This window comes from Crassostrea angulata, unplaced genomic scaffold (assembly GCF_025612915.1).
Source record: "Crassostrea angulata isolate pt1a10 unplaced genomic scaffold, ASM2561291v2 HiC_scaffold_15, whole genome shotgun sequence".
NCBI classification, from domain to species: domain Eukaryota; kingdom Metazoa; phylum Mollusca; class Bivalvia; order Ostreida; family Ostreidae; genus Magallana; species Magallana angulata.
Genome location: NW_026441570.1, coordinates 79,897 through 99,011, shown reverse-complemented (window position 1 = coordinate 99,011; position 19,115 = coordinate 79,897). Strand labels below are relative to the sequence as shown.

Below are 19,115 nucleotides of genomic sequence, written 5' to 3'. Positions count from 1 at the left end.
TCTTATTTTACTGCGAAAGGTGTGGAACTCTTCTGTGTATGGAGGAGTTTTTGTTCAAATCTCATAGCATAGCATACCATATCATTAAGCCCTTCATTTCAATTTCTCATAGCATAGCAAACAAGTCTCATAGCATAGCATACACATCTCATAGCATATCATTAAAATCGCATACCATAGCATAGCATAAAGGACTATATATGATATGGGCCTAAAATGGCCCCCTAAAATGAACATCATCATTATACTGTAATTCTTTGTTTTCTTTGTACAGATTTTTACATAATGTTCATTTTGATTCAACTGCCCACAATTTAGAAATATGACATCGTAAAGACAACCTTTCCCGCCATTTTTGTATTTTTAGCATAAAACAGCTTGTTTTCAAGCAGTTTTTCTTTCAGAAAACATAGAGCGCATGCTTGAACAAACAGAATATTTTAATCAGAGATTTATCTTGCCAAGGGTAATAGGTGACCAAACAATTTTCCTTGTTCAAGCATGCGCTCTATATTTCCCATTCATAAAAAGATAAGAAAATGTAAATTTTTGACTGATTTTGATTGAATTATAGAAATAGCGTCACTTCTGACGTCATATACTGCCAGTGAGTGCAAATAAATCAAATAATTAAGTGAAAAATATATTTTACATCAACTCTTCTAAAATATAACATAACATTTTATTGTACCAGAAACTCTTTAAAAAATGGCGAATTACAGGGGCCAAATTCAACTCCTATCATATATAGTTCTTTGTAAAAGATATGCATGAAATGACTGTATCATCACATGTTAAGTATTGTTTATATATGGGATATAAAGCTACATCAAACTCTGAAAATTCTTGTGACCAGTCATGACATTTTGGGTCCAAATGAGGAAATTTTCAAAAATGAGATTTTTGCTTATTCTTACACCTTATATGTCCAAAATTAATATTATGAAATTTTACTCTCATATACAAGCTAGTTTTTGAGATATGACGTCACAAAGATTGCTGTACTATGTAGGCATTTCTGCTTAATGTGCATTACTGCGCAATTACTACATGAATTCTTCATCTGTTTGATTACATGTAACACATATTAAGTTACATGTCAAAACACTTTAAAATGCATTCTTTATTGTTTAGCAGTCTTCAATTTAGTTATATCATGTATTTACCCATCTAAACCAGCTGTAACCAGATAAATTAAGTACAGTATGCACTATGCAGTACCTTATTGTTGTTAGCATTCTATGAAATAACTGATCATAGTAAAATGATTATCAATGGAAAAAGTAATTCGTGTTTAAAAATATTAAACCACTTTTAAAACTAAATCAAGAAATGAAACTTTGTAACAATTGAATATCATGTTTTAATCAATTAAAACAATCATTTATGCAATCAATCAATCAATCAATCATTCATTCATTCCTTCATTCAGCCTTCCATTCATTCATCCAATCATCAATCAATATTGAAAAAAAATATGAAAAGAAGTTGAACAAATACAGTATTTAAGTGAACATTGAAGTATCATCACATTTTAAATGGATAGATATAACTTAGTTTATATTCTACATGTTGTTTTATTGTGTCCAGTCAGTTTACATTTGCTGCATTTCCTGGTCAGTGATGGTGAGTCTATCTTGATGAGGGGTTTTGGCATGGTTGGCTTTGGACAGCTTTCCTTGTTAACACAATAGGGAGCAACTTCATTGAATAGATACCATTGTCTATGTGAATCAAGTCCTGATGGAGGAATCACTGATGGGAGAACAGTAGGGTCAACTGCTGCACCAGGTTTGAGGATGTTGACTGCCACTTCCTGACTTGTTGCGTACTCCCTTACAAACACAATACCAGGATGATCTTTGTCCATTCTGAAACATTCAAAGCAATTCTTACAATTACCCACAAACTGGGTGATAGAAAACAAAAACAAAACTCATTGGATACAAATCATAGACTGATATGTATTATGTGTAACTTTAGTCTATCTATTTATAAAATTACCTAAAATGATGATATGATTTTAAACTGGGTATTGGTTTAAAGATCCTCTTGAAGAAGGTTGCCCAGTCATAAAAGAAGAGAGGAGCAACAGGATCATCCACCAACTGCGGGACATTGTGGCCATTCCTGGAGGATTTCCAAACGCTGGCAGCAATCTCCGCTAAGGTTTCAACATTCGAGTGCCTCCATTTAACTTTCCATAACCCAAAATGCCAATCTGGGTTAAACTTGGTGTGGCCAGCTTCCATCATTGAAAATTCCACTGACTCATGGAGACCAGTCATTACTCTCCACATACCATATCTATTGCAAAAAATATCATTAGCATGCAAAATCATTCTTGTTATAGAGGACACTTAATGCATTAATAAACTACAAACTGACAATTTTCTTCCTACGTAAGTTAAAGATTTCTGATCTGCTAATCATTTGATCCTTACCCTTGAATAGGGGGGAGCACCTTATAATAAGTTTCATTGACATTATCAAATACAGTACATATAGATTAAATGGCAACTTAAACCAAACTTATATTTTACACAAAACTTAACAAGTGCAAGTTTTTTTTTTCAATTTACACTTTTCTATGAGATATTTACCCGATGACTGTGTTATTCTTGTTTTGCCCGCTGCAATTATCCATGTGAAGCTTGACATCTGTTTCACCAAGACCATGGTACATGAAATGGTGATGCAGCATACTGGTCACAGTGTTTGCGCCTTTATTTGAGTGCTGAGCTTCATCCACAAGATAAAATATCTGGGTGCCTAAAAGTATAATCATTACATTCAATTCATAAAAAAAAGTAATTATTTCACTATGTAATTTGCAATCATTAAAATCACAAAAGTAGACCTCTTCAGATAAATTTGATTTTATGGTACATAATTATGTATTCTCATAGGGTGTATATTTAAAGATATTGATAAGAATCATAGTCATGTACCTGATCCCTCACAGCAGATGCCAAAGCATTGACATTTTCTAGGTGTTTTAAAAAACAATGGCCCAACTTGTTGTGCATAGTGAGGATAATGCACTTGTTGTGCATAGTCAAAGCTATAATGAAACTCAGACTGCAATGTGCAGGGTGGCTGGCCTAAGAAAAAGATACAAAACATTAAAACTTAATTATTTTTTGACAAAACTAAACTGGCAGTGTTTCAATAACAAATATAAAAAAAAAATTGAGTTCATTTACTTGCAAAGTTCAAATAAAGAATTCATTACACTTCTACATTAAACACTGTAATTAGCTATATAGCTTATATTTTGGTTTAAAAAAAATTTAATTTATTATTATACATTCAAAATGATACTAACTTATTCTTAAATCATGTAAATAAATATATATTTTACAAATATTATTTAGGTATTTCACACATACATTTAATTATGCATGATCCTACTTTAGAATGAATATGCAATACCTCTTATTTTTTGCTCTGGGGTGAGTTGGACAAATGTTGATTTGGCCGCAGCACACTGATCCCTGTAATGGTCCCTCTGTTCTTTGACATGTCCAACGTGCTCTTGATATTTTGATAAAATATCCTCTTTTTCCTCTTCGTTCAAATTGCCACTGCATGAAAGAGTTGACGAAAAGGACTGGCAGGTGTGACAGAGGTCTGTGGCAGGCTTCATGATCAAAATATGAGGGCACTGCTCAAGCCATACTCTATATATTCCTATGTAAAACTTTAACACCCCCCAATTGCAATGTGGCCCCACCTACCCCCAGGGATCATGATTTTCAAAACTCTGAATCTACACTACCTGAGGATACTTCTGTAGCCGGTGTTTTATAAAGGAAAACAAGTCCGGTTGTGGGTTATCTCACTTTATTGCCTGACCCCAGGACTATATTATATATGGGATCAGCCCTACAATAATCAACATAAATATTAATATACAATATGACAAACAATAATTTCATTTGCACGCTAACATGTATTCGTTATATAAGTAAAACACACAGTCCCACAGCCTCTAACATTGGTAATAAAATAATTACGGTTATGTTATTGAACTTGATAATTTAAAATGATATCAGCAACTATATACTCAGTTACTTGCTATAATTGGCTATAAAATAGTACTCTAGAATTACATAGAATATAAATGTAATAATGTGCATATCTAAGGATATCGTACCGATTTATGGAATCGAGCTGAATCTAATCTAACTATATCTGGGCAATGTAGCTGTCACATATACCTGGAACAGTGCCGTATTTCAATTAAAAAGTACATGAAATATTAGAGGATAGAATACAGCGTTACAAGTAAACTTCAACATTACGTTTTCATTATTTATAAAGTAAAATTATCAGAATACTAAATTAATATATACGTCTGGCAGACTATAAAACTATTCATTCATTCACTCATTCAAAAGAGGAAATATTAGTAGGAGACAAGTGAAAAGCTGTCAATGTGACAGCAAACCGGGTTTTCTTTTATGTAAACTGTATCCATAATCCATGTCAACCCTTATCCAGTGAAATGGAGTACCCTACATGTATATGCAACATTTTGCCAAAAAAAGTTCAAAAGCTAGTATTTTTTTCATAAATTATCGGAAATCAAAATCCTAGCAATATGCACACCTCTGATATATGTACAATTGATCTGCAAAAGAATAACTTCCTATCTTGAGAACTGTAGGAGGAGTTATCCGTACAATGAGGGTACCCTATATGCAATATTTTGCCAAAAAATGACTAAGTTCAAAAGCTGGTATTTTTTCGATAAATTATCAGAAATCAAAATCCTAGCAATATGCACACCTCTGATATATGTACAATTGATCTGCAAAAGAACAACTTCCTATCTTGAGAACTGTAGGAGGAGTTATCCGTACAATGAGGGTACCCTATATGCAATATTTTGCCAAAAAATGACTAAGTTCAAAAGCTGGTATTTTTTCGATAAATTATCAGAAATCAAAATCCTAGCAATATGCACACCTCTGATATATGTACAATTGATCAGCAAAAGAACAACTTCCTATCTTGAAAACTGTAGGAGGAGTTATCCGTACAATGAGGGTACCCTTTTGGCAGCCGCCCGCCCGCCCGCCCGCCATTTTCACCATTTTAATAACCGGATTTTTCCGTTGGAAAACCCGGTTAATAAAAACTACTTACTGTGCGTTCTGTATGAAACTATTTATATGTACTTAGTGGCTAGAATATGCTCTGCCTACGCCCTGAGTCGTAACTGGTCTGGTCACTCTCAGAACCTGTTAACTGGTTTTTATAAAATGCACGACCCGCCAAAGTGGCTAGGCCAATCAAATGCGTTGATATTTTTACATACAACTGTCTTGTCGGTCAGGTCGTTTAGTTATTAATAGTAACATGCAAAAGAAGAAGATGAATATAGAATGAAATGATGATTTGATGAAAACAACATGAACATGAACACATATTTTATTTTATTTAAACACCCATATTGATCTTTTGATTTAATAAACAAACACACGCAAAATCAACACTACCACATACTCCCCCCGACTGGAAAATGACGTCCCCGTCATTTAACTACGCATATTATATCGAACACGTTTTATATGATTATAGTTACGAGGTTATCATATGAAACCATACGCATAACTTTCACTATTTACAGTAAACGCAATTGTTTCTCGCAATGGTATAATATCATCGGCTAAAAATAAAATCAATGTTTAATAATATCGAGCATCGTTTCGATTATCTTATTCTCAAACCCTTTACAGGTACCTGTTAAAAGCATACTTTGGAGGTATTTCAACTTTTCACCTTGTTTCCACTCCAGATCTTTAGTTTGCTTTTGTTGAATTGTGTTGACGTACTCACCGCTTCTTAACCATGCTGGTTGTTTTCTTGTTCTTGTGCTTCTTCTTACATCTCTTTCTTGTCTCTCTTTATTTTCATATTCCAGTGCTTCCAATTCCTCATCAGATAGAGCATTAACTGCATCTGTTTCTTCTCTTTCCTCAGCTAAAGGTAGCTGATGTTCAGCAAAACTGTTGTCAGTGTCATCAGCTTGTTGGGCGTCCCTAACGTTCTCCCTTTGCTGATCTTCTCCAGTAACATCTTGTACATGTACATCATGTGGTGTGTACTCCTCTGTTACTGCGTATTGTACCGGTACATCTATTTCTGATTCACTTTCACTGGATTCGTCACTAAGTTCTGATTCATCCTCTCTGATTTGATGCTGGTCATTTTGTGGTGTTATAGCAGGTGGTATTTCTTTGGTAGTATATTTCGACTGTCTTTGCCGAAATCCATCCAAATGACCAATGGGAAGAAGTAGATTTCGGTGGAGTGTCCTTTTCCTTCCTTCCCCATTTTCCTTGAATACCGTGTAAACAGGAATTGTCGGGTTGGGCTGCTTCTGGACAATGTAAACATCTTCTTCCCACCTATCTGCTATTTTATGTTTACCCTCGAAACTTACAATTTTTACAAGCACCCGATCTCCTTCTCTGATGTTGCATTCCCTTGCTTTCAAATCATAATAATCCTTTTGCTTATCACGTGCTTGTGCTGCTGCTGTTGATGCAAGCTCATATGCCTTCTTCATCCTCCCCCTAAGATCCTCCATGTATTTTGTCAGTGTCTTTTGTTCTTGCACATTGATTCCAAATGCCAAATCAATCGGGAGTCTGGGTTCACGGCCGAACATTAGACAATACGGCGATTCGTTTGTACTCTCATGACGAGTACAGTTGTACGCATGAACCAGCGGTGCAACATGGGTCTTCCAATTGATTTTCTGATGTGGTTCAAGGGTTCCCAACATATCCAAGAGAGTACGGTTAAATCTCTCAGTCATGCCGTTCCCCATGGCATGGGAGGGTGTTGTCCTCGATTTCACCATCCCCGTGATGTTACATAACTCTTTAATGATCTTGCTCTCAAAGTTGGCCCCTTGGTCGCTATGTATTCTAGATGGTATCCCGTAATATGTTATAAAGTTGTTGTATAAAGCTTCTGCTGTTGTCTTTGCAGTCATGTTGCGTGTAGGTATTGCGTGTGCCAACCTAGTAAAGTGGTCTGTGACTACTAATATGTGTTGGAAACCTCCCTTAGATTTCTCTAGCGTCAAAAAGTCAATACAGACAAGTTCTAACGGGTAGTATGTTTTGATTCCAATAAGTGGGGCTCGCTGATTAGTTGATGTTTTCCTACAGACGCATCTCTGACAATTTCGTATCCAGTCTTCCGTATCTCTAAACATCCTGTTCCAATAGAAACGATCTCTAATCAAGGACATTGTTCTCTCTCTCCCTCCATGTCCAAACCTATTATGCAATTGTTCTAATACAGTATTGACATAACACTTTGGAAGAACAAGTTGTCTTTTCTCATTTCCGTGGACTGTTGTTTTCCTGTACAACACACCATCTTCGATGTACAGTCTTTTGAAGTTCTTGATTAAGGCGTATGAGTCATGGCCAAATGACAACTGGTGCATCTTAGGTTTCTTCCCCAACTGAACATGATGCTTCCATTCCATAAGTATAGGGTCAGTATCCTGTTTTTCTTTCCAGTCTATTACAGTTGCTACTGCTGAGCTGCTTGTATCACTTTCAAGGGTCTTTGTATTTAAGGATATGCTACAAATCAATCCTTCAAAATACATAGAGTGGCATATGGCTTTGACAGAATCATTACCTATAACCTCTGTATCATGGGTCATTCTGCTAAGTCCATCTGCATCCTGATTTTTCTTGCCTGGTCTGTATACTATGTTAAAATTAAAGTTGGATAGTTCTGCAAGCCACCGATGTCCTGTGGCATCCAGCTTGGCGGAAGTTAACACGTACGTCAGCGGATTATTATCCGTATATACAGTAAAGGAATTTCCATACAAATAGTCTTTAAATTTTTCCGTTATGGCCCATTTGAGCGCAAGAAATTCCATTTTGTGGGCAGGGTAATTCCTTTCCGCTCTGGAGAGACTCCGACTGGCATAGCTTATCACTCGTTTTGTTCCGTTTTGGTTTTGGTATAAAACAGCACCGAGTCCCTGTAAACTTGCGTCAGTGTGTACCTCGAACGGTTGAGAGTAGTCTGGAAAACCCAGGATTGGCGGAGTTGCTAAGCAGTCTTTCAGTCTCTTAAAAGCTTCTTCTTCTGTGTTACCCCATTTCCATTTCTGTTGCGCTGATTTCTTCCCCTTCTTTTTGTCATTTGGTATTGGCATGAGCGCTGTTAATGGCTTGGCTATCTTACTAAAAATTTTAATGAATTGACGATAATAGCCAATGAAGCCTAAAAACCTCCTCACATCCTCAGGTGTCTTTGGTGTTGGCCAATTTCTCACTCTTTCTGTCTTCTCTGGATCTGTCTCTATTCCTTTCTTAGAAACAATGTGTCCTACATATTTGACACGCTGCATCAAAAAGCTGCACTTCTTAGGTGATAGTTTGAGACCTGCTGTTCTTAATCTGTTGAACACTTCTTCTAATCTCTTCATGTGATCTTCATACGATTTCGCAAAAATGATTATGTCGTCCAGAAAAATCATGCAGGTGTTAAGGTGTAAATCGCCAAGGATCTCTTCCATTAGCCTCTGATACGTCGCAGGACTATTTGACAAGCCAAAGGGCATCCTGTTATATTCGTAAAACCCCAGAGGGCCGACTGTAAATGCAGTGCGCTCTTTGTGCTCCTCTTTGATGTTGACCTGGTGGTAGCCTGACTTTGCATCTAAGACAGTGAAGAAAGAATTTCCACTCAGGTTCTGCAAAATTTCTTCAACTATAGGTAGTGCATAGGCGTCCTTCTTTGTTCTGCTGTTTAATTGCCTATAGTCAACACACATCCGCAGTTCATTATTTTTCTTCCTGCATAGCACGACATTGCTGGTGAATGGAGATTTACTCTTTCTGATGATTCCAGCATTTAGAAGTTGTTGAAGATGGTCCCTCACCTCTTGGTACATAGCAGGAGGAATGCGTCTCGACCTCTGCTTAAATGGTGTGTCATTTTCCAGTTCAATGCTGTGTTCTACTGAAGTGACATGTCCAATATCTGTACTGTTCCATGAAAATAAATCCAGATTCCTAGTGAGAAACTCTTTTGCCTCTTTATACTGAGTAGCTGTTACATTTTCTATGTCAATATTAAAGCTGTCTACTCTAGGATTGATTTCACTATTTCCAATAGATAAATCCTCTATGTTCACTGCTTGTAATTCGCACAGTATTTCTCTGGGTGAAATGGTTACTGTTGAAGTTGTTATATTACAAATGTGAACAGGTACAGCATCCTTTCTCCCATATTTGTAGTTGATGATAGTAGGAACTATGTCCAAGTCTTTGGGTATACGAGATTCATCTGATGCTTGTAGCATTGCACATGATTCCTGATACCGCATTTGTTTATCAACATATCCCATGACAGTTTTCTGGCTGTTTGGTGGAATAGTGATCTTTGCTTCCTCTGCAGATTTTACAATTCCAAGCTTGTAGCCATTCCTTCTCAGCTCTTTCTCTCTCTTGGACAGACATTGAAAGGCTAAAAACCAGGGTGTATGAAGATTGGCTTTCTGTAAATACCTTTCTCCATGAATTGCTTTTGTATCTTCTAGTAAAGTTTTTAGAATATTTGTTCCCAATAGTAATGGTACTGATTGGTGATAATTAGTGTCTTGTACTATCAGGAACAAACAAGGATAAACTCTGTCATTCTGCAGTCCGGGAACTATGATCTCTGCTTCTATGTATCCTTCATATGGCAAAGACTTTCCATCCACACCCTGTAATTCTAAGATTCCATCAAAACTTCTTAATTCCGTCTGTGGAAAATTTTCTTTGTAAAATGATAGCGCCAGTGTTGATACTGTCGAACCGGTGTCTAACAATGCTCTTGTGATTTTGTTTTCAATAATCAAATCTACTTCACATGCTTCTCCAACTAAATTTTCTCTGGTGACTTGGCGCATCTGCTGTATGCGACCTATCGTCCGCGCCTTGACAAAGGTCGTCTGAAGTTTAAAGCTCTGTTTGAGTGGTCCAGTCTGACTCTACAACCAATAGCTATATGTCCCTTCTGATTGCATCTATGACAGGTAGGTTCTTGGTTATCTTCCGTATTTCCCATGCTTTGCTGATTTCCCATCATGCTTTGCTGAGGATCTCTATCCTGGATATATCCTCCTCTAGGCCTCCACTTCTGGTATCCCCTGTTGTAGGGTCTATTCCACCCTCCTCTGTAATATCCTCTGTATCCATCATTTATCTGTTGTATTTGAGTACAACTGTCCTGTGTACTTTGTTTCCCTTCATTTATATCTTTTTTCATGTCTGTCACATCCAGTGATAGTTTCTGAACCATGTCTTTTAGTTGATCTATGTTAGATTGAGACTCTGTTGTTGTAACTTGTTTTACTTGACCAGATGTGAATGTTTTCCTCTTGTTCAGTTCTTCCTCTTTCCTTCTTACAGTTTTTCTGAGTTCATCAAAGTCTCTTATTTTCTCAAAGATGTAACCTGTAGTATCCTGCAATGTTGACTTCATTCCCTCATAGAACATATTCCGGAGCATTTCATTTGCCTCTGATGGTTTGACTTGTTTTAAATGTATGGCCTTATTAATCAGATCTTCTAGTCTGCATCCCCAGCTTGCTACATCTTCATCATCTTTTTGTTTTGCACTAAAAAATTCTGAAAGGATGCTTGACTTTGTGTCAATTGTTCCAAAGATGCTTTCCAGTTTGTACAAAATTTCATCAACTTTTGCATCTGCGCCAAGTCTCATGATGACTCTGGCGGCCTCTCCTCGAACGGATCTACGAATTGCTTGTGTTATAGTGGCATCTGAGTACTTGTCCTTGCATAAACATTCAACTTCATACTTCCACAGATCAAAGGTGGCATCTCCTTTTTTATCTCCAGAAAAGTTAGGAAGTCTTGGAGTTTGGTATGTATTTGGAGATTTGTCCTGTGTGGATGCGCTGGCAGTTGCCCCATCAGATTTTGGTTTTGCTCCTGTGGAGAAATCAAGTAACCACTTTTGAAATTTTTCTTTAGATTGCAGGTTAGGTTTGACTCCCATCTCTGTAAACCCTTCCGCCATGGTCTTAAGTTCGTCATCCTTGAACTCATCTGTCAGTGGCATTCTTAATTAAGTACAATATTTCTCAATCTAACCCAAAAAACAAAATCAACAATGTGACAATAGAAATAATCAGGTTTCAAACATCAAAAACACACCTGAATCCAGTTCAAAAAAATTAAACAAAATTAATCCTGCTATCAAACAATTGGTTTGGGCTCCGAGTTGATTAAAAATTAATTTCAATCCATGAAGAAAAAAATTTCTGAATAAAGGAAAAAAAAATTCCAAAAATATCAATAACAGAAAATAATGGATAAGTTTTTTTCAGGAAAAAAAATTCAAAATAATTTACTGAGTAAATTTAAAATGTGCCTAACAAAATCTACGTTAAGGTGGAAGGCTACATCGTCACAACACATCTGACTTCCGTTCGAAACGCCATTGTGTTCCGGATTGATAACATTATGTCGTGGTACAAAATAGCTATACACCGATTAATTGAACTCTTCTAACTAAGGAGATGAGATAGGAATGAATCACCAAAACGCTTAGAAAATATGTCAATTTTCTTTCTGTTTAAAGCTTTTAACTAACATTGATTATCAGCTGGGGAGAGTCTATAAGCCCGTGACCTCAATAGCAGCAAGCCCGTGAACTCGATTGTAAACACACGTTTTGAATACGTAAGCCGTTTTTGTGTATTTCTTCTATGAATGCTTTAAACTAACATTCTTTCCGTAAAAATAATGTGTTTATGTAGCTTCTTGTTTATATTACAAATGAAAGTATAAAATTAAGTTTGCCCCTGACTTTAAAACTGTAAAAAGTACTTGTATCAAGTGACTATATAGTACAAGATATGAGGCCCGTGAACTCATCGACACTCTATATAAGATATGACTATAAGGCCCGTGAACTCAGTTACACTCTATATTAAACTAGATACTAGGCCCATAAACTCATTGACACCCTATATAGTATAAAATATGAGGCCCGTGAACTCATCGACACTCTATATAGTACAAGATATGAGGCCCGTGAACTCATCGACACGCTATATTATACTAGATATGAGGCTCGTGAACTCATCGACACTCTATATTATACAAGATATGAAGCCCGTGAACTCATCGACACTCTATATTATACTACATATTAGGCCCGTGAACTCATCAACACTCTAGATTATACTAGATATGAGGCCCATGAACTCATCGACACTCTATATTGTACTAGATATGAGGCCCGTGTACTCAGTAACACTCTATATAATACAAGATATAAGGCCTGTGAACTTATTAAAATTCTATATTATACTAGATATGAGGCTCGTGAACTCATCGACACTCTATATTATACTAGATATGAGGCTCGTGAACTCATCGACACTCTATATTATGCCAGATATGAGGCTTGTGAACTCATCGACACTCTATAAAGTACAAGATATGAGGCTCGTGAACTCATCGACACCCTATATTATACAAGATATGAGGCCCGTGAACTCATCGACACTCTATAAAGTACAAGATATGAGGCCCGTGAACTCATCGACACACTATATTATACCAGATATGAGGCCTGTGAACTCAGTAACACTCTATATTATACTACATATGAGGCCCGTGACTCATCAACACTCTGTATTCTACAAGATATAAGGCCTGTGAACTCATCGACACTCTATATTATACAAGATATGAAGCCTGTGAACTCATCGACACTCTATTAAGTACAAGATATGAGGCCCGTGAACTCATTGACAATCTATATTAAACAAGATATGAAGCCCGTGAACTCATCGACACTCTATAAAGTACAAGATATGAGGCCCTTGAACTCATCGACACTCTATATTATACTAGATATGAGGCCCGTGAACTCATCGACACTCTAGATTTTACTAGATATGAGGCCCGTGAACTCATCGACACTCTATATAGTACAAGATATGAGGCCCGTGAACTCATCGACACCCTATATTGTACCAGATATGAGGCCCGTGAACTCATCCCAACCCCATATATTACAAGATATGAGGCCCGTAAACTCATTGACAATCTACATTATACAAGATATGAAGCCCGTGAACTCATCGACACTCTATAAAGTACAAGATAGTAGGCCCTTGAACTCAACGACACTCTATATTATACTAGATATGAGGCCCGTGAACTCATCCACACCCTTTATAGTACAAGATATAAGGCCCGTGAACTCATCCCCACCCTATATAGTACAAGATATGAGGCCCGTGAACTCATCGACACCCTATAATATGCCAGATATGAGGCCCGTGAACTCATAGACACTCTATATTATACTAGATATGAGGCCCGTGAACTCATCCACACCCTATATAGTACAAGATATAAGGCCCGTGAACTCATCCCCTCCCTATATAGTACAAGATATGAGGCCCGTGAACTCATCGACACCCTATATTATGCCAGATATGAGGCCCGTGAACTCATCGACACCCTATTTTGTACCAGATATGAGGCCCGTGAACTCATCCCCACCCTATATAGTACAAGATATGTGGCCCGTGACCTCCTCGACACCCTATATTATACAAGATATGGGGCCCGTGAACTCATTGACACTCTATATTATACTAGATATGAAGCCCGTGAACTCATCGACACTCTATATAGTACAAGAAATGAGGCCCGTGAACTCATCCCCACCCTATATAGTACAAGATATGAGGCCCGAAAACTCAGCGACACCCTATATTGTACCAGATATGAGGCCCGTGAACTCATCCCAACCCCATATATTACAAGATATGAGGCCCGTGAACTCATTGACAATCTACATTATACAAGATATGAAGCCCGTGAACTCATCGACACTTTATAAAGTACAAGATATTAGGCCCTTGAACTCATCGACACTCTATATTATACTAGATATGAGGCCCGTGAACTCATCCACACCCTTTATAGTACAAGATATAAGGCCCGTGAACTCATCCCCACCCTATATAGTACAAGATATGAGGCCCGTGAACTCATCGACACCCTATAATATGCCAGATATGAGGCCCATGAACTCATCGACACTCTATATTATACTAGATATGAGGCCCGTGAACTCATCCACACCCTATATAGTACAAGATATAAGGCCCGTGAACTCATCCCCACCCTATATAGTACAAGATATGAGGCCCGTGAACTCATCGACACCCTATATTATGCCAGATATGAGGCCCGTGAACTCATCGACACCCTATTTTGTACCAGATATGAGGCCCGTGAACTCATCCCCACCCTATATAGTACAAGATATGTGGCCCGTGACCTCCTCGACACCCTATATTATACAAGATATGGGGCCCGTGAACTCATTGACACTCTATATTATACTAGATATGAAGCCCGTGAACTCATCGACACTCTATATAGTACAAGAAATGAGGCCCGTGAACTCATCCCCACCCTATATAGTACAAGATATGAGGCCCGTGAACTCAGCGACACCCTATATTATACAAGATATGAGGCCCGTGAACTCATCCACACCCTATAAAGTACAAGATATAAGCCCGTGAACTCATCCCCACCCTATATAGTACAAGATATGAGGCCCGTGAACTCATCGACACCCTATATTATATGCCAGATATGAGGCCCGTGAACTCATCAACACTCAATATAGTACATGTACTTGATATGAAGTCCATGAACTCATCGACACTCTATAAGGTACATGATATGAGGCCCGTGAACTCGGTAACACCCTATTTAATACTTAATATGAGGCCCATGAACTCATCGACATTCTATAAATAACAAGATATGAGGCCCGTGAACTCATCAACACTCTATATGGTACAAGATGTGAGGCCCGTGAACTCATCGACACTCTATATTTTACAAGATATAAGGCCCATGCACTCATCGACACTCTATATAATATAAGGCCCGTGAACTCATCGACACTTATATATGGTACAAGATATGAGGCCCGTGAACTCATAGACACTCTGTATAGTACAAGATATGAGGCCCCTGAACTCTTCTACACCCTATATATTACAAGATATGAGGCCCGTGAACTCATCGACACTCTATAAAGTACAAGATATGAGGCCCTTGAACTCATCGACACTCTATAATATACTAGATATGAGGCCCGTGAACTCATCGACACTCTAGATTATACTAGATATGAGGCCCGTGAACTCATCGTCATTCTATATAGTACAAGATATGAGGCCCGTGAACTCGGTAACACCCTATTTAATACTTAATATGAGGCCCATGAACTCATCGACACTCTATAAATAACAAGATATGAGGCCCGTGAACTCATTGACACTCCATATAGTACTAGATATGGAGGCTGTGAACTCATTGACACCCTATATAGTACTTGATACGAGGCCCGTGAACTCAGTAACATTTTATTTAGTACTTGATATGAGGCCCGTGAACTCATAGACACTCAATATATAGAACAAGATATGAGGCCCGTGAACTCACCCACACTCTATTTAGTACGAGATATAAGGCTCATGAATTTAGTAGCACTCTTATTTTTAAAACAAGATTTAAACAATAATGAAGCAAGTTTTATTATTTATGTTTATTTAAGTTACATTGATGAACTGAACTAAATACAATATCGTAGATTGGAAAGGGGCCTTAACCTTAAACTAGTGTACTGAAATCCATTTTATAAGATATGCATTTTAGAAAAGTTTACATTATCATACAGGGCATAAGTCTTACGAAACAATACATATATACATATACTATACAAACTTTTTTCAACAAGTTTATTGTACTGCTGAAGAAGCAAAAGGCCAAGGGGCCACATCGCTCACCTGAGCAACAAAAGCCATAACTGATCAAATCAACACTACAGTGCCAAATTCAAATAGATTCAAATAGCATATAAAGTAAAAATAATAATAATGGTAAATATCAAATTTTTTTGTAATGGTATTTGTTAGAAGATTTTTCTCTTTTTCTCAGATTTTGCAGATACTTAAACAACAAAATTTTGTGGAAAGGTAGAATTATGTACATATATGTAGATATATATGTTTAACATGGTTTGTTTGAACCGATAAACTTTCAGTCATCAGAGGAAGTGCTCCAAAAATTGATTTCTTTTTCACTTTAGCTGTGTTACATGGAAGTAAGCTCTGGAAATTTCTTTCACAGTAAATATTATGCTTCCACACATATTTGAGCTTTTCTGGCCAAATGGTGTCTGAGAAGAATTTTGAAAAATACCAACAAATTTTAAGAGGGCATGGACCCTTCATTTGAAAAAAAACATCTAGTCCTCTTTACCCAGTGATGATTTGGGCCAAGTTTGGTTAGACTTGCCCAGTTGTTCTGGGTAAGAAGATGATAATGTGGAAAGTTAATGACAACAACAAGAACAATGACAGAAAACGGACAAATCATGATTAGAAAAGCTTGAGACTTTGGCTCAGGTTAGAGAAAAATTGCTCCAGAGACCTATATGATATAATACATATACATCGAAGATTAACAATTATTAATAATTATTAAATTGTCATTATATACAACTCACTTTACTGTGTTACCCTGCTAACATGTAGATATTAGGTAGCATTTTTCACAAAATAATTTCTTTAGATATATTGCAATAATTATTTTCAAACTTGGCCATTCAGACTGCCAATCTTGAATCAAGTGCACAGAACACAGATCAAATTTATTTATTCTTCTTTATCCTCTTCATAGATATTCCTGTTTGTCTGTTTCTTCAAATGGCAGTCCTGTTTTGAGATAGACACAAAGAACTATGAACTCCTTCATTAAAACATGGGTCAAATAGTGCATGCCAATTCTGGAAATAATCTACGAACTAGACAACATTGAAATGGTAACCATCTCAAAGTGCCCTATTAAATAATGGACTAAAGGATGAAAAGCATTTCAGAGAATTTTGCTATGACCTTGACCTATGACTCAGAAATTTTCCAGCTGACATAGACCTTCTAATTCAATCTTATTACCCCTTACAACCAGGCATTTTTGTTTAACCTGAGAAAGTTCAAGCAAATAGGAAATAACCTATGGTCTAAAACTGATTATAAAGAATTTTGCTATGACCTTCACGTTGACTTGCTTCAAAGTCAATGCAAACCATTAACCAAAAAGCTTTGTTTATGTGAAGTATAAACCAAACTTATTAGCAAAATGGGGCTAGGTGGAGAGTATAGAGGCTCTTAAACAGGAATTTTGTGTGATCCAATATGACCTTGACATTTGACTTACAAACAACATTCAAGGTTTTTGCATACCCTTTAATCAAAGGCACTCAGTGGGTGAGGTATGGACCAGATTGGACCAAAGTGAGAGAAGATATGCTCCGGAAAAGGATTTTTCATTTAATACTGTTATGACCTTCACACTTGACCTTGAAATTTGGTTCAAGGTCACAGCACAACCTTTACTCAAAAGCTCTGTTTATCTAAAGTATGAACCAAAGTGGGCTTTATGGAGAGCAGATACAGTAATTGTAAAACAAGAAAATTTGGGACATATGTACTTTAGTGCAAACACAAGTGCTTATACATTGGCGCAAATAAATTTTAGCGCACAAACTTATTTCAAAAGAAAAAATGTTTTGTTTGAACAACGCCTGGATTTAATTTTGTGTTCGCTCAAGCACGTAAACACATTGCCTTTGATATCTAACTCACGTCCACAAGTAATACTACAAAATGTTGATAGAGACAAATTGCTTTTGTCCCAATTCAAAAGTCAGGGGCAACATTGCTCTATATACCTACATAAACCTACATAAAACTTTAAACCCTTTGTGAGGCCCTAGAATTGTTCAGGGGGTCATGATTTCGTTATGATTTTCTAGAAAAACACACAGGGGTAAAGTTTTATTTATATCAGCCGATCAAAGCAAGATATCAATCAATTGTGTATTGTCAGCGTTGATGATCGCCTATCTTGATCACATTTTCACCTCGAAGCACTAAAATAAAGTGACAATTAAAGGGAGAATTCAAGCCAATTTTGGAAGGAGCTAATGATAGGTACATGTACTAATAAGCAATAAAATTGAATTGGTCCATCCATTATTATTTAATTTGCAGAACTGATTTGATTACCACTTAACATTAACGATTGTATAAACAAACAGAATCGACCGTCCAAAATTACAGAAGGGTAGGTTACATATTCAGTAGTAAAAAATTGACTGAAGTAATTGTTTTGAGACATTAAAAAATGAATACATATGGAAAACCATTGGGGCATGATAAATTTTAGTGCTGAGAAGCAGTTGCAATAAAGGTGCAAAAATTTATAGTGTGCCATATTTTTTTTGTTTTTAAAGTATATGTCCTGAAAAAAGATTTTTGCTTGGTTCAATGTGACCTTGACCCATGACCTACATACTTTATTCAAGGTCACTGCACACCCTTTGACCGAAGGCACTCTGTGGATAAAGTATAAGCCAGATTGCGCCAAGGGCAAAGAGGATATGCTCCCGACAAGAGATCTCAGACAGACAGATAGACGGACAGACGGATGGACAAACAGACTGATCACTATAGGGCGCCCGCAGAGAGGAGCCCTAATAATGAATTAAAACAGTGTGCATAGTTAATAAAACAATTGAGCAAATGATTATAAAGAAAAGGTGTAATTTTTTAGATAAATTGTAGAAAGAATTCAAATGTCATGCCTGACTAACAACTTATTATACTGGTAATATGAGCCCTTGAAATTTGATGGCATAAAAAGCAGAAGTAATTTAAGGCAATTTACCAATAGCTAATATTTCATAGCTCATATACATATGTACTTACGGTACATTGAATACTCTTTCAATTGAACAGCTTCTCCAGAATGTTGTTTTACGGATCTTTGAATTTATAAGAAAAAACCAGTATTAGTTTATAATTCTACAAAAAAAAATATTGCCTCCAATTCTAAAATGAATTGGTCATAATTAAGATGGTGAATTCTGAAACTATATACAGAGAAATGATTAGGAATGAAAATCCCTTTGCTGTAATTAAGCATTAATTAGTCATT

The 19,115-nt window shown here is 36.8% G+C and overlaps 1 pseudogene; it reads right to left on the bottom strand.

The window, feature by feature from the left end:
- Positions 1-856: 856 nt before the first annotated feature.
- LOC128168576 (uncharacterized) lies at positions 857-3,097 on the bottom strand (annotated as a pseudogene).
- Between the last annotated feature and the right edge of the window lie 16,018 nt (positions 3,098-19,115).